The 16,004-nt window shown below is 41.9% G+C and overlaps 1 protein-coding gene and 1 pseudogene across 5 annotated transcripts in view; one reads left to right on the top strand and one right to left on the bottom strand.

Moving 5' to 3' along the window:
* Prkn (parkin RBR E3 ubiquitin protein ligase) overlaps positions 1-16,004 on the bottom strand; it is a 1,269,303-nt gene that overhangs the window by 270,142 nt on the left and 983,157 nt on the right. The gene's annotated exons all lie outside the window — the stretch shown is intronic.
* LOC109681100 (large ribosomal subunit protein uL16-like) lies at positions 12,382-13,113 on the top strand (annotated as a pseudogene).

Raw genomic sequence — 16,004 nt, 5'->3', positions numbered from 1 at the left:
TGCAGCACTGCCTACCTGCACCCATGCCTCTCAGCTTTGATGCCATTGCTGGCTTTTCTAGGGGAATGAAGAAAGAAGATCATAAGGATTTTTGCAAGAGAGAGAAGTGAAAGATACTGTGTTTTTGATAGTATATTATTGTCTGCTCTTTGTTCTGGATACCATGACATTTGCACATTTATCTCTGCTTTGTCTGTGGAGTTACCCATGGTGACAATCCATGGGCCAAACCGTAGGTGAACCCCATAATGAGGACACATGGTGGCTAGCCTTCTCACACCAATTCCTGTAAGAACTGCAGCAATGCAGTGCTGTTATTTTTGCCAACGTAGTTTGAGAGCCAACCATATTTTAGGCTTTAGGCTATGTTTGTGCATGTGGTCATTGACTGCTTCAAACCACCTTCATTGAGCAAACCCTGGAGTTGATGGACTTAGACGTCATTTTTGAGAGGATTTGTTTTTTGGAATTTGCTACCCAAAACACAGGAGACAAATATATGCACATGTATTTTAAATTTGTTAAAGCAAATCATTTTGAAATAATTTTAGAATTACTAAAAAGAAGCAAAATTATACAGAGAGCTCCCATCCACCCCTTTCCTAGCATCCTTTAACATTAACAACTTGCATGGCATTTGATAAAATCAAGAAATTAACATTGGTACAATTCTCCTCTATTGACCTTATTCTGAAAATCTAGGTATTTTTTGAGAATGTGCTTCTCTTACTCTAGGAGTTCATGAAACTAACTCAGGATATAAATGGGTGTGGAACAAGGGGCACTTCTTCTATTAGCCTTATCTTCCATGGGAGGAACTGACCTGAAGCACAAAGAAATCATTTATATGAAAGGCTGAAGTCACACAGCCAATAATTGAGCTCAAATTCAGACAAAGGACAGTGAGGACTTTGGTACCCATGTTCTTAACCATAACAAATGTCATGTACATATTGATTTAGAGGAACAATAAGTAGGCCTTTTCTATAAAGGCACAGGTAGCAAGTATTTTAGACTTTGTGTGGTATAGGGTATTGTTGCAAGAGCTCAGCTACGTTGTCATAGCAGGGAAACAGCCACAGACAATACATAAACAACTGCATGTGGCTATTTTCTGATCAACTTGACTTATACAAACAGGAGCTGTCCGAGTTTGGCCAGGGATTTAGACTTTCAGTCACCCATACTCTCCTTGTGGAGAAAAATAAAAGCCTGAAATAACAAAACTGACTGACTTTTTATTTGGTCCAGAACTGCTCATGTGAAGTGACCCTATTACCTCTTTCACCCGTCTTACATGGTGGTACTACAATCCAGTCCTCCAGGAATTAGTGGCACAAAATGATGATGCCATTTGCCCAGGCTTCTCAGCCAAGTGAGGGGCAGAGTCAGCATCTGGACCCACCCATAGAGCCAGGGCTCTTCTGGGACACTACTCCCAAGGACTGCTATGTGTATTCCAGGAGCACTGTCTCAGCTGTTCTTCAGAATCACTTTGGGGGATGTTACAAAAATGCAAACGCTCTTATGGATTGAATTATGTCTTTCCCCCATTTATATGCTGAATTCCTGACCCCCAGTACCTCATAATGTGACTGTATTTGAATTTAAGGTCTTTGAGGAGGTAACTAAGGTAAGGAGAGGTCATATGGATAGATCCTAATTCAATATGACTGTGTCCTTATAAGCAGAGACAATTAAAACAAGGGTCAGAGAGAGAGAAAATCATGAGGACACAGAGAGATGGTAGCCATCCACAAGCCAAGGAGAAAGGTCTCAGGAGAGACTAAGCCCACTTACAACCTGATCTTGCACATCTGGTCTCCCAAATTGTGAGAAAATAAGCTTCTGTTGTTTTAGCCACCTGGACCGTGATGTGTGTTATGGAAGTCTGACCAAACTGATATAGGTGCTCAGGCTCACTCAGTGTGTTCAGAATGTCTGGGGTGGGACCTGGCATCATTAGATTTTTTTTTTTTTTAATGAAAGCTCCCAGGTGGTTCTAACAAACAGCCATGCATCACTTTAAAGCAGCCATTATGCATGCTGCTTGTGTGGCTGGGCTTAGCTCTCCAAGTCTTGTGTACATTTTGCATGTGCACTGACTTCCTTAGTCTAGGGCAGTTTACAGGGCGCTGACCCTAAAGACTGGCCTTCCCCCGATGGTCTCCTGGGCTTCCCCACTCAAGGTCATCCTGTAGAGACTCTGTTTGTTTTCTCTTAGGGGCTTGCTTCACTCATTTCTCCAGCTGAGTTTTCTTATTGATAAGACCAATGATGATTTCCAGTACGGAAAAAAAATGAATGTGGTAGTGAGACTTGATAGTAACAGGAAAAGTAGCCAAACCAGGTCAGGGGAACAAATGGCCTCCTCAGACATCTCATGGGGAACAGGTGATCTAGTTCCAGATCTAGTCCCAGAACTGCCCCAAAACACTCCTCTTGAAACAGTATTTTCATCTGGACCCAAACTGGACTGTAAGCACAAGGGCCCCTAATTATAGTCATTGAGTTCACATGTGCAGTCAATTACTAAAAGTCACTCCTAAGTACAACCCAAATCTCTTCTCCTTGCACACCCTTAGTATAAATACCCATCCAAACCAAGGTACTGGTGCTCTTGAGCTACAGGTACTGCTCTCAAGCCACCTTGCTCAGAGCCCACGCTCTGCCTCTGCCCACCCTCTTCCTTGGGGAGTGTACTAACTGCTTTGATTCATTCTCTCTCTCAGTAAAACTCCGCTATCAACTTGCAATTTGTGTCTCCATCCAATTCTTTGTTCAGGACACCAAGGACATGAGGTCTTCTCAACCAGGGCCTTCTGACACCACCCACCATTAACAATAGGAATTTAAAAATGAGGATCCATTAGTTTTTCAGGCAATGGAACTGTGCCTTTCCCTTGTTATTATATTACAAATATCTGCAGAAAAATTATCTCTTCACCTTATGCTTAATTTTAAGGCATTTGGGTGAAACTGCACCTTGATTCACTGCTTTTTACTCAATAGGAACTTGGAAAAATAGTTTCACTCCTGCTTTTTAGTCACCTTGAAATAATGAAAGTCAAAATAAATTCAGTTGTCTGGAAAATGCGTCTGTTTCTAAATATTCAATAAGCCATTTAAAGCTGTGTGCATCATTGAGTGTCTTCCTCTATAAAACCTAAGGTTCGTCAACTAGATTTCTACCCTGGACTTTGCTCTCCAAACAAAATTGTATTTATCTGGTATAACAGAAATTAAAACTGGAATATTTATTTCAGAAAATGCAAAGGTATGAGATACAGTCGAGAACAAGTGTGCTCACACAACACACACGCACACACACACACCCACGCGAGCTGATTTACTTGGTTTTCTGATGGGCAAACAAGTTTCTCTGCTGAATGTGTTGCAAATGTATTCTAATGGTTCTAGTTTATCCTAGCGTGTTTTTTATCTTTTTGTACCTAAAAACACCATGTTCTAAAGAGTCCATTTCAACTCATACCATACTACACTTTAGCAACATCGAGTCCAGAGACATCTGCTAAAAGTCAGGTGCATTAAGCTAACAGCATAATAGGGTCAGGACTTGTGGAAATTTATCAAGCAACTTAACATTATTGACTTTCAAGCACACGTGGTAGGGAGCTGGGAAGAATGGCACAAGGATTTGTGAGAGCCGCCTCACCCAGCTAGTCTCTCCTGCACGAATGCTTCCCACTAGCAGTGGACTAGCAGGGCTTAGTAAAGGAACAGAGAGGTCAAGAGCAAGGCCATGAGCACCCCTCGCTCCAGCTGCTGAACAAATTTTCCATGGAGGGAAACAGGCTTTCTAACCCCTTTGAAGAGGACATTTGTTTCCTGAAACTGTTGTAATTTAATCAGTGCTCGGGCCCTGCCTTTGTGGGCCAGTCCAGCTGACAGAATCATTGCACTTGACTTTTCTAATTCAGGACTACGAGGCGATGGAGGGCAGAGCTGCTCACCCCTCATGAGGAAGGGAACGCACTCCATCCAAGCTGTCTCTCGTCAGCTGAATTAACCTCTTAAGGGTGCAAGGTGAGCGCTGCAGGAATGTGTATGTGTCCCGGAGGAGTTTCCATCACCGGGAGAACATGACAAGCCATATGGGTTCCCCCACCCTCTACAAGTTCAGCAGCTTTTTGGAATCATGAGCCTGTGAGCCACTGCTGTCGATGGGAAATGAGCCATGATCCTCAGTGAGTCAGAGGGTAGGAACTGATGCCTGTGACAGAGCAATGTTTTCAGAGGCAGGCAAACACCACTCACTGCCAGCCTTTGTCCTCGAGGTCCCCATGCTGGGTAAGTAGAGTCCCAGCTATGCCTCGCAAGCATCTGAGCAAGTGGACTCCATCTACTGCTGGTCTCCTGGAAGGCCTGGCACTTGGCAGAGGAAGGGGTTCTCAGGCTGAGTAGACCATGCCATAGGAAGAAAGAGCTCTGGGCCACGTGTGTTTAATGGCTGTGCTGAGACTTTACCTGGGTATCATTTAGTCCTTTCCACAACTGTTCTAGCTTACGACAAGGAAGTACATGCTTAGCAAGGTTAGGCAGCTTGCTGCAGGTTGCACAGCTAGTACACGAACATGGGCCTCGCCATTCAGAAATACTCTTAATATCTGCTCACTCATCTTGCCCCCAGAGAGGGCATGAGGATTCAGGTAGTGATGGCATCATTTGAGCCTGAGGCTGGCACACAGTCCTTTGGTGTCTGTACTTTTCAGAGAGAACTGGGTGATTTGTATGGAGGGTATCCCTCTTGGGCCTCAAAAATTTAGATTTTTTTTTACAAGTTTTTTTTTCACATTGCTAGGCCTCAACTGAGTAAGAACTGAAAAAAGTCAGTGATTCACAAATGTTAGTATACACTTTTCCTTTTTAAATGCTTTTTCATAATTAAGGAAAAGGAAAAGAAGAATTAAGGATTTGCTAGAAGACCTTCTAAGTGCATTACCTTCAGAGCACAGCTGTGATGTTTATGCACCAGCTTTGTTCTAAGGTTGAAGAAACTGAGGTCAGGCCAACAACTGTTGTGTTCTGTGGCTGGGAAGGCAGATGCTCAGGGTCACAGGTAGGAAGTCAGACCTTCACAGTAGATGGAAGTGTCCTTGGGAATCATCTTATCAGATCCCCCAGGAGGGTACACCAAGGCCATGGTCATTGATGATTTGCCAAACTCAAATGTGGTGGGTCGAAAAGAAAGAGCAGATTTCTGGATCTACTCTAGAGCTCATTTCCTTATGCAAGGGTAAAAAAGATGCAAAGAAAAAAATTAAACAAAAAATAAAACCATCAACAGAAAATGTAAAAGCCAAAGAGAAATCCTTTTGGAACATAGTAGAATCTCTTCCTGTCATAACTGACTATAATCACAGAACAGGTAGGCTCCTGTTTAAATGAATACTGCTAGAACATCTGGTCTTATCGAATGAGGCTATTTACATGTGTGACAGATGGTCCACAGTGAAAATGCCTTGCTAGTCTGATTACAAGTCCTAGTCAATCCAAATCCCTCCTTCAGGTGCCCTCCCCAGCCCCTGTGCATTCAAGAGGCAATCATAATTATGAGGATATTGGTATGCAGGCATTGTCGATAATTTGCCAAACAATGCTATTTGAGCGTAATCTGGTGCGTTCAATTTTAAAGAATACCAGGTTTTATGCAAAGCTGTCTTTGATTTTATTTTGCTGCTTTTTTCTACTGAGGAGGGGGCCATGATGGAAGGAAGGTGGAGAGCTGCACAGGCAGAGGAGGGGTGAAAATGGAGGAGCTAGAAAGTCCTAAAGAGGAAGAGGTGGGTGAAGACCAGGGCTGGAAATTCTGGGGGATTAGTGACAAAGGACAACCTAAAAGTTTGAAGTCAGACCCATTCTTGGACGTTACTGAAAGAGCTCTATTTACAATTAAAATAATGTGTTGTTGCTATTGAATTTGTGCAGAAGCAGGAAACGTTTGTGTATGAGCGCAGATGTGGCTACAAAGTGTCAAGTGTACAGACATATGCTGCTTGCCATTCTACATGATCTCCTGCCATCTTCCCATCGTCCTCCTCTGCAACCAGAGCTCTTTTTGCAGTGCGAGTCCTTCTCCACTAGGTCTTCCAGTGCATGAGGAGCAAAGACACTGTGAGAAGGGCTGTGCAGAGCTGAAGCCAAGGCCACCCAAAGGAGGGTCTTGCTGGCCATCCGAAGGAGGGTCCCTGTCTCTGCCCACAGTCCAAGGATAGCTTCTAAGGAGCAGGTACACCTCTGCCTCCCATCCCTGATGTGTACACCAGAAGCAGGGAAGGGTCAGGCAAGGTCAGGCAAGGCTCTCCCTAGCGCCTCGCTTAAGGGGCCATCCATTTGTCCTCTTTGGAGACATAAGGCCAGGCCTCTCTGAAGACAATTCACACAGTCCCAACGTGTTGCTGCTGGTGGTGACAGCATCGGTGTGGGGCTGATGTGAGGTACGTGTGCCTCAGGGAACCCAGTATCCCTGTGATGTGGCGACACTCCCTTACTGTAAATATCTGCAGTGAAAAAGTCACTTGTCCCTCATTTGGAATGCCCATGTGAACGATGGCTGCTCTAAACAGCAAAAGCACAAAGTCAGGACCAAAAAGGAATTTTGTTAGAAATAGGAATAAAAGTTCTAAATCCATGCAGGGTGTTTTAAAGCTGCAATCCGGCACACAGAGGGCAGGGAGAGTGATGATGAGAACCCAGGAGCCTGAGTGCTCACGTCTTAGCAACGTTAATTTTAGCTGAAGTTTTGCAGAAAACTCATGCCAGTTACCAAAAGTGCCATTCCATTCCATAAACTGCCTCATCAGGATGTATCTGCTGCTGTAGCAACATAAAGCATCTCGGAGGTGCTGACAGAACACGACGTCATAAAAAGCTTGGGCTGAAGTTCAAGTAAGCCTGCATCGGTGGCAGAGGTGAGACGCTTTTATAAACCACTAAATCCTGCTGGAATTGGAAGTGGTGTACTGAGGATCTTTGGTTTTTAAAAGTTATTTATTCATGTATAAAGTGCTTCTGAGGTTCCCTATATCTTGCCAACACCACGCTCTAGGCTGTCACTCAAATGTCCTATGTATAATTTGGGGAGCCCATTAGGGCCCAGGATGGAAGAGGTTCTGTAACAGAACCCATTCCATTACCATAAATAAATGCTAATGGCTGCAATACATTTTCTCTGATTAAACTGTCAAGGACAAAATTGTGTAAGAACAATGATATTTTATTCCTGTGGCAAAAAAAAAAAGACTAGAAAAAGTGAAAATATATACATGATTTAATATCTATAGGCCCCCAACTTCTAATCCAAGAAAAGACAAAATCCAGCAATGTAGAAGCTGAATGCTGCACCATAACTGCCTTTCAGGGTTCTACAGGACAACCTTGAATTCTCTTCTCTCTACTCCCAGAGGTGTCATTGACTCTAGAGTGGTGCTTGAAGGTATCCCTTGGGTACTAAGGACAAAAGTGCCATGCCCATTTAAAAAACATGGAGTCCCTTTAAAAAACAGGACTTATTTCTCCATTTCCCAATTGAAAACAAAAGTTAAGTGTTGGGGGTGGGAAGGCATAGCCTGAGAATTGGCCTCATGTCTGTTCAACCTTCTGTTTTTCAATTCCCAAGTTTAAAATTAATTTGCCATTGACCTAGAGGCAAAATTTGGGCATGGTCTCAGTGAGACGCTAGCTCAATCCAACATAAATCCTAGTCTGCCTGGTGGTGGAAGGGTTCCTAATCCAGGGCTTCTCCTTAAAAACGCAAGAGGTAGAGGTGGTTTCATGTACACTCTTGAATTTGAATTTTTCCTATCTGTTTTTATCTATTCCCCAGTGGGCCAATGTGTCACCCCTCTGCCCTCCATACCACAGCAATCACCAGGAAGCCTTCCTTGTTCTGAACCTTGCTGGGTCTTCTTTGACCTTGGCCTCTGCTTGTTTCACAGCTATCTAGGCAAGCACTGCTCACTCCATTTTGCAAATGAGACAGCGATGCAAAGAGTGACCTGCTAAAGGCCACATTTTAGGAAGTCCTAGAGCTGGGACTTGAAATTCGGTCCATAAGCTTGGGGCTCCTTCTAGTCTATGCTGTCATCCAAGGACCATTAAATCATAGAGGATCTGTATTCATGGCTTAGAAAGGAGGACGAAAAAGAAATAAAGGCAAGCTTCCTACTTCCTTGGGGCTGGCAAGTGAGAGTGTGTGTGAGTGTGCAATATGCATGTATTTAGGGACAGGAGTATCGTCTTGCCTGGCTTTACCTTTCCCTGTGGAGGGTCACCAGGTTTTGGAAACACTCTTGGCTTCTCTTCTCTTACTTACTCCCTTTTCCCCAGGAGAGGAAGAAGGAATATTTGTTGATAAAGCTTTACATTGTCAGCCTTGACCCCTCCTATTCCTTGGGCCTGTATGTCTGTCCTATGTGCTCTATCATGTATTTGATAGAGATGTGCCCTCCCCATGGAGAGGGAGGACTGTGGTCTGTGGTGTCAGTCTAAGGGATGGGTGGGTTCAGGGTCAGCCTAAGCCCTGTTGAGCACCAGCACCATCATCGTCATCTTCTCCGTTGTCAGTTTCTTTGATAAGAAAGACTCCTTTGTCCAGAATTCTGGAAGCAGGAGGCAGCCACTTCTGGGCTCCCTCACCCCGGAACACACAGCAGAAGCCATATCTACCTATGGCCAATGTCTATCACCCTACCAAACCATGCTCTGCTGCAGAGGTGACTACAGACTGAGCTATTCTGGCTACTGACGAGGAGGCTGACTTCAGGTCAGTTCTTCCCCAGGTGTTCAGTAGCAGCAGAGATATTTCATCTGAAACTGCAGGAAAGCCCCCGGCAGCTTTATTCCTGACCCAACCACAGCAGCACTTTTTATGTGGACTAGGCCCACAAACAACCTGAGTTCAGGCTAACCAGGGCTTAATGCATTTTATTCTTCTTTTGCACTTTTCATTTAATTCCAACCACTTAATCATTTTCCCTTTAAAATTATGCAACAGCCTGACTCTCTTCATTCATATGAAAATACATTTTATTCTCTGCCACCACCATCTTGCTGATTGTCCTTTTATTCCTAAAATCAGCAAGAGGCTTATTTCACATAATGAAAGCAGCCGGTCTACATTCCAAAAACTTGCTTTTCATTAACTTCTAAGACACAAATAGATAAAGTGAAAATTTCCAAAACTTTATGAAGCATTTTAATTTTATGTGGTCTTGAGAGCATACAACGGGGGTAGGCATGGAACACACAGGCATTTTCCTTGCCACTTATGCTCAGCTGTGTTGCACAAACAGATGTGATTATTAGTGGGAATTAGTCTAAACTGGTATAGAATGAGAGACAAAGAGGTATGAAAATAAAAGTGATGGCTCCCACACCAGACTATCTCTTCAGCCTGAGGGTAAAGAGTTTACAGAAGCCATCGGGACTCTCATTTTCATCAGCCTCAAGTTGACAGAATTGGCCCCTGCCTTTACTACTAGGGCTTCTTTTGGGAAAGAAAAGACAAACAGAGGGGGAATTGTGTAGGTTGGTGGCGCAGAGGTTACTCTTGTCCAAGCCGTGTCCTCTCCAAACTTCCTTCAGAAATAGCTGATGGAATTGCCTTTATTTATACAGTTTTCTCAGCTTAGCATGGTTGACTAGGGAAAATAAGCAACTATTTTTCTGGGGATAAAAATGAAGTTTTAAGGGTGCCATGCTGAATAAGTTAACTATAAGAAGAATCCATCCAATGATCTTTCAATAACCTTTGCTCACTGAGAAGGCTAGGAAGCTGACCCTCTGCGGGATAAGGCCCATGCAAAGGAGCCATTCATACTCTTCATTGATATTTGCATTATGTTTGGAGTCTGTTTGCAGCCCAAGGCGAGGAGTGTAACGACAGGAAAGGACCACATGATGCTGTAGAACTCCAGCACCATATGCCATCCTGATGGGCCCATCCCACCGCCCCTTCTTAAGTTCCATCACAGTTAATATTGAGCCAACGTGGGCCAAGCTCATTACCAAACATCTCCCAGTAATGGTGGTATAAAGATTTTACAGCCTTTCTAGAGTGTGTAGAACAAATCAGCTAGGAAAAAAGTTTATGTAAACTTCTGCTTGGCATGAAAGAAGAAGGTCCTCCCGCCCCACTCTGGACTAGAAAATCTCACAAAATGGAATAGAAAGTGAAGGGTCTATCTCACTGAGAATAAAAAAAAAAATCTTTGCAAGTTTATTTGGCAGTCTACTGGGAAGAAATCTGTTTGTCATTTTGTTCACTACTTCTGTCTAAGGAGGAATTAGTTTTTTGTTCATAAATGTAATAATATGAAACTTGAAGTCATCAAGTTAAAAAAATTAATTTAGAGTTTTCATGATCAAGTGTACCCTAAACTTGAATTCATACAAATGTAAATTAGATGCAGGGTGTTTGGATGTCTTTCTTACTACGTTTCTTTGGAATGTGACAGAAAAGTGATTGCAGTGCTTGCTTAATAAAAAAATTGGATCTTTCTAGAATTATCGTGATGTTGATGGGATGTAATACAGGATTTCTGATGTGGATCAGAGAATGAAAGGAAATCAAAGGAGTCTTATTGAAGTTTCTGGCCATTAACTTTTCAGAAAAAGAGAAGTCCGAAGTGGTAAGGTGTCAAAAGTAAAGTCCTAGAAGGCAGCAGAGGAACTGGGGTGAGTTGGGAGAAAATTTTGTGGAAAAACTCAAAATAAGAACCAAGGATGACTATTCCTTATTGTGGTGCAAATTTGGGAGGTTAATCAAAAATTGGTGTATGTTTCATTATTTCTAACACATATAAAAGTAAAGCACACAGCAATATTTTGATGGAGGATCCAAAAGCCTTTTTTATTTTTTAAAATATAGGTACACTTTGTGGAATGTTAAGTCATCAGTTTTTATAATCAGTTCTCAGTTTTCTAGTCCCCTATTCTTCAGAGAAAAATGAGGACATGAAGACAGAGCAAAGCAACTGGAGGCAGGATTGATTCTTAAAATGTAGATATTTTAAAATCTTCCCTTCCATTTGTACAATTCTGCTTATAAACAACTCAACAATAGTTTTCTAATAAACATGCTTTATTAGATCTCTGCAAATCACTCAATTTGGTTTTTGGGGTTTTTTTGTAGAAAAAATTCTCTTTGCATTGATGGTTCACTGACTTATTTTTAATTACATTAAGAAATTCAGTGTCCATTGTGCTGTGAGCATCAGTTAGGACCATTTCATAGAGACTGGAGGATGTCAATCAGTTTTGTGAGCCTTTTCTGTAATCACTGCTGGGAGAACACTTTTTATGCTATTAACCTTAGATAAGTCAAGCCAAAGTTGTTTACTTTGTACAAAGAAAATACTCTAAATGGACATCTTTACTCAAAAAGTCAGATCTGCTTTTAATACAGGCTATTGGATCTCTCTCTTTCTTGACAGTACTGCAATTTGAACTCAGGACTCCATGCTTGCCAGGCAATCCCTCTATCACTTAAGTCAGGGACATGGCTTTTGCTTTAGTTTGTTTAGTTTGTTTTTCACATGGGGTCTCACTAACTTTTTTCCTAGGCTGGCCTAGAACCTCAATCGTTCTGTCTTTGCTTCCCAAGTAGCTGGGATTACAGTCGTGTGAAACCACACCTGGCCTACAATTCTCTCTTGATAGTTTAAATAATTTAGTTCTCAAGTTTGAATAACGAGTTCAGATAGGGACAGACATCAGGCTTGTCTCAAAAACTATCTGAACCTTGAGTTGACATCCTTTACTCTCATTACATTAGTCTCTCCTGACCCACTTTTTACAAGTAAGCTAAATAAAGATCCCAAAAGAAAAAGTAAACCTTAACATCTTCGTGATCATAGTGATAGCTATAAAATTATTTGGGATGTGTGATGTGTTTTCTCTAATATCACTTATCTACTCAGCATTGGGGGTCTACTACATATAATTTTGTAAATTCTGCCTATGAGCTCTCAAAGGACCACTTTAATTATACTACAGGAACTGGTAGAAAACCACTGACATCTTGTGCCAGTTGGTAAGTCCTGTAGGAAAGCGAAATCTTTCCCCCAAGTTTGCTCACCTAAAATCACAAAGGGACAAAATATCTCACATTTCTTAGAGTGTTTCTAACTCTCTATGTGAGCAATTAGAGCACTAGAAGTCAGCTAACCAGGAGTCCTATAGGTTTGGAAAAGCCAGATTCTCTGACCTATGCTTACCTGTTTGTTGGTTAAAAAGTCAGAGAAGCCCAGAGGTAAGGTTAGGGAACTTGACCGTAGATTGGTAGCCCATAAAAACACACACAGGGCCTCATGTGGTGGTGCACACCTGTAATTCCAACATGGGGGAGACTGAGTTGGATTATGAGTTCAAGGTCAGCCTGGGCTACATAGTGAGACTCTGCTTTAAAAGCAACAAACGTTCTTTTCCTTCAGCATGCCACTGAAGATCCTGGTGTTGCCATGGGTCACGGATATTACCAGTATCGTGAGACCAAGCCATACCCCGAATCTCGCTTTTGCTGAGGTGTGCCTGATGTCAAGATCCACACCTTTGACTTGGGGCAAAAGAAGGCAAAAGTGGACGACCTCTCACTTTGTGGCCACTTGGCATCTGATGAGTATGAGCAGTTCTCCTCTGAAACCGTGGAGCCTGCCCGTATTTGTGCCAACAAGCACATGGTAAAAAGTTGTAGCAAAGATGGCTTTCATACTCGAGTTTGGCTGCACCCTTTCCACATCATCGCATCAACAAGATGTTGCCCTGAGCTGGGGCTGACAGGCTGCAGACAGGTATGCGGGGTGCCTTTGAGAAGCCCCAGGGCACAGTGGCCAGGGTTCTCATTGGCCGGGCAATCATGTCCATCCACACCAAGCTGCAGAATGAGGAACATGTGATTGAGACCCTGTGCAGAGCTGAGTTCAAGTTCCCTGGCCAGAAGATCTGCATCTCAAAGAAATGGGGCTTTACCAAGTTTAGTGAGATGATTTTGAAGACGTGGTAGCTGAGAAGCAGCTCATCCCTGATGTTTGTGGGGTCAAACACATCCCTAATTGTGGTCCCCTGAACAAATGGCAAGCCCTGCACTCCTGAGGGCTTCTCACTGTGCTGTCCCCTCCTTAGTTACCTTAATCATGTTCAGCAATAAATCATCCCACTCACTTCAACAACAACAACAAGAAGACTGTGTAGCTCAGACTAAAAAATGCATGTCAGTTTAAAAAGATTATTACACATTTTATTAATGCTATACATGAGCTGGCTATATATAAGGCAAGGGTATTTTTTGCAGGGAAGAGAGTGAATGCAGTCTCTGATGGGACTGTAGAGAAAGGTGGTAGTGGTATGGTTTTTGCCTTCCAGCATCTCTTGGGGCAGTAGCATCTTTCTCTGCTCTGTTCATTTGATTCAGGAGGGGCTGCCCATCTCCTAAGTCCAGCATGGGCACATAGCTCAGGCATGGCCAAGCAGATCTCTGTATCTCTTTGTGGCTGCTGTTGGTTTGGAAGAGTGGTTTTGGTTAAGCCAATAGAATATAAATCAGGACCTCCCTGTGGTTATCTCTACCCTCACCACAGCCTATTACAGAACAGTAAATGGGGGTGGGTGGGGGATAGAGTCAAGTGAAGGAAAGACAAACAGCTTCAAGAAGATGTCATTTGAGGATGTGGATCTGCAGGCCAACAGCCAGGGCTGCCCTTGTTTACTGAGGACAGCAAAGAAATCTTCTTTGTTGAAACTAACTTTAGCCACCTTCTGTTACTGGCAACTGGGAGAATCCATACTAACTTCCTGCTTCTAGATAGAAGCAGGAAGGGTAAGAGCTAGAATCCATCCTTGGAAACCTATATATCATTTGCCTTATAATCATCCCATGAAAAAAGTAAAATAGGTCTGGTTTTATTACTATATTATGGTATTGATGAGAAAGAAGAACTTAAGTGAAGTAAATTGTCCAATATTGAGTGATTAGTACTTGTCAGAACGGTGAGTAAAACGAAAGCCCTCTGATTATATACTCTGCACTATGATCGTGCAGACAATATAACTGATGAGACTATATCCCAGGGAAAAATCCCAGGACTAGTTTTCTCAATAAATAGTCCCTGCCCCTTAAAAGGATTAAGGAAATAGACTAAGCAATAATATTGGATCTTGATCTTCATTTACTTAATAATGTTCTGAAATGTACCGAAAACGTCACGTGCAGGCATTCTCAGTGAGACCAAATGTGAATTAATGGTTTCATGTAAACATTAGAATAAATGATAATATTACTGCATTTCTGAATTCCTAAAATATCATTGTACTCATTAAAGAAGTTATTTCAAAACATTCAACTTAAAAGTCTATAATCTTGTAGAATGATTCGACTTATTTTATTTTATTCCTGATTCAACTACCTTATAAGTTTTGCTCAATTTATCTCATGTCAGATTTTATTGTCTAGCTATATGTGCTATGGAATTGCTGCCTAATTAAAATTTTCCTGAATTCATCAATGAAATCACAATGAAGTGTCTATCATTTTGTATTGCATGGGCATAGGTTTAAGGTCGGAAGAGTGACACCGTGGACCCCTCAAAGTTGTTGTACAAATTAAATCACACTAACATGTCTACTAAGAGCTGCTTTGAGAAAGGAGATAAGCCCTATCTCTGCCATGTTGGTGTAGTGGTATGTGGAACAGTCATGGTCACCGCACATATGGCTGGTGCTTTTTGCATCTTTCTGAGTCACTGATGCATTTGTAAATGGCCCTCATTGCTTAAACCCAGTCAGAATTTGGATTGGGTGCTACAACCTCAAATATGACTTGAGTTCCTTTGTCTGGAATCTGCAGCTTCCTTTGGTTCTGGTCTTTAAAATTTACATTGACATTCCCGTATCTGCTCTGGAATCCTGAACAGTTTCCTGAAATTTATACTAAATTTGTTTTGTCCTTATAGGAAACAAGCACATTTTTCAGTTTCAAATTTACCTCTCATAAACCAAATCATCACATTTGCTCTGAACCATGATAAGACCAGGGCATCCAGAGAAAATCTGAGACATTAAACACTGTTTGCTTCTTTCTGACTGTGTTTCTTTTCTTTCTTAAGAAATTGTGCTAATAATTTAATGTGGCATAGAGGAAATTGGGGTGAATGCATGGCTGTTGACTAGTGTCCAAGACTTGTCACCAAGTGTACCTGTGTAACCTTGTGTTATTCACCTCGCCTCCATGGAACACATCCTTATTTGTAAGGATTTCCATTTGGAGCCTTCGAACTACTGTTTCCATCTGTATGTTCTGTACACTATGTAGAACATACAAAATACGAGAAAGGTCTGTTAGGGCATGCCCACCACAAAAAAGCAGAATTCAATTAAGAACTTTTCGTCAGTAAAGTGAGTCTCCTCCACCTCTCCTCCTCAGTCAGGGCTGAAGTCTCTGATCAGCCATTTGCTGCAGTGCATATGAAATCAGTGAATATTTAAAGACAGAACAAAGTGAGTAGAGATGACAAGAAGAGGCAACATGACAATTCAGACTATTAAACCTGATGCCAGTACAAGGGGATGGACCCGTGTTTAGAGAAGATATCCCCCATCAGCATTTTTTCTGATGTGATGTAAATAGGAGGAGTTTTCAGACTTGGGGTGTGTTGATACAAGCATTCTCAAAATATCATTTAGAAATGTGAATTAACCATCTACAGAAGGAAGATTGTTGGTGTTTTAAATCATCCTATCCTGGAATATAATTCTGTTTTTTTTTTTCTTCAGCATTAAGCATATAGTGTCATAGAAATGCTTTTAGCATTAGGAAAAAATTATGTTTTAATTTTAATCCTTTCAGATCATTTCTCTTTTAAAGAAGAGTTAGCATGCAAAGAACATAATTAAGTTGAGCAATAAAAGACCTTGACGTTTTCATGCTGCTAAGAAATTGAATATATTGTGTGATTTGCTGGAATGAAATCAATTCAAGAAGCATTCCT

Source organism: Castor canadensis, chromosome 1 (assembly GCF_047511655.1).
Source record: "Castor canadensis chromosome 1, mCasCan1.hap1v2, whole genome shotgun sequence".
Taxonomy (NCBI): domain Eukaryota; kingdom Metazoa; phylum Chordata; class Mammalia; order Rodentia; family Castoridae; genus Castor; species Castor canadensis.
The sequence above is the reverse complement of the archived record's forward strand: the minus strand, read 5'-3'. Positions and strand labels throughout refer to the sequence as shown.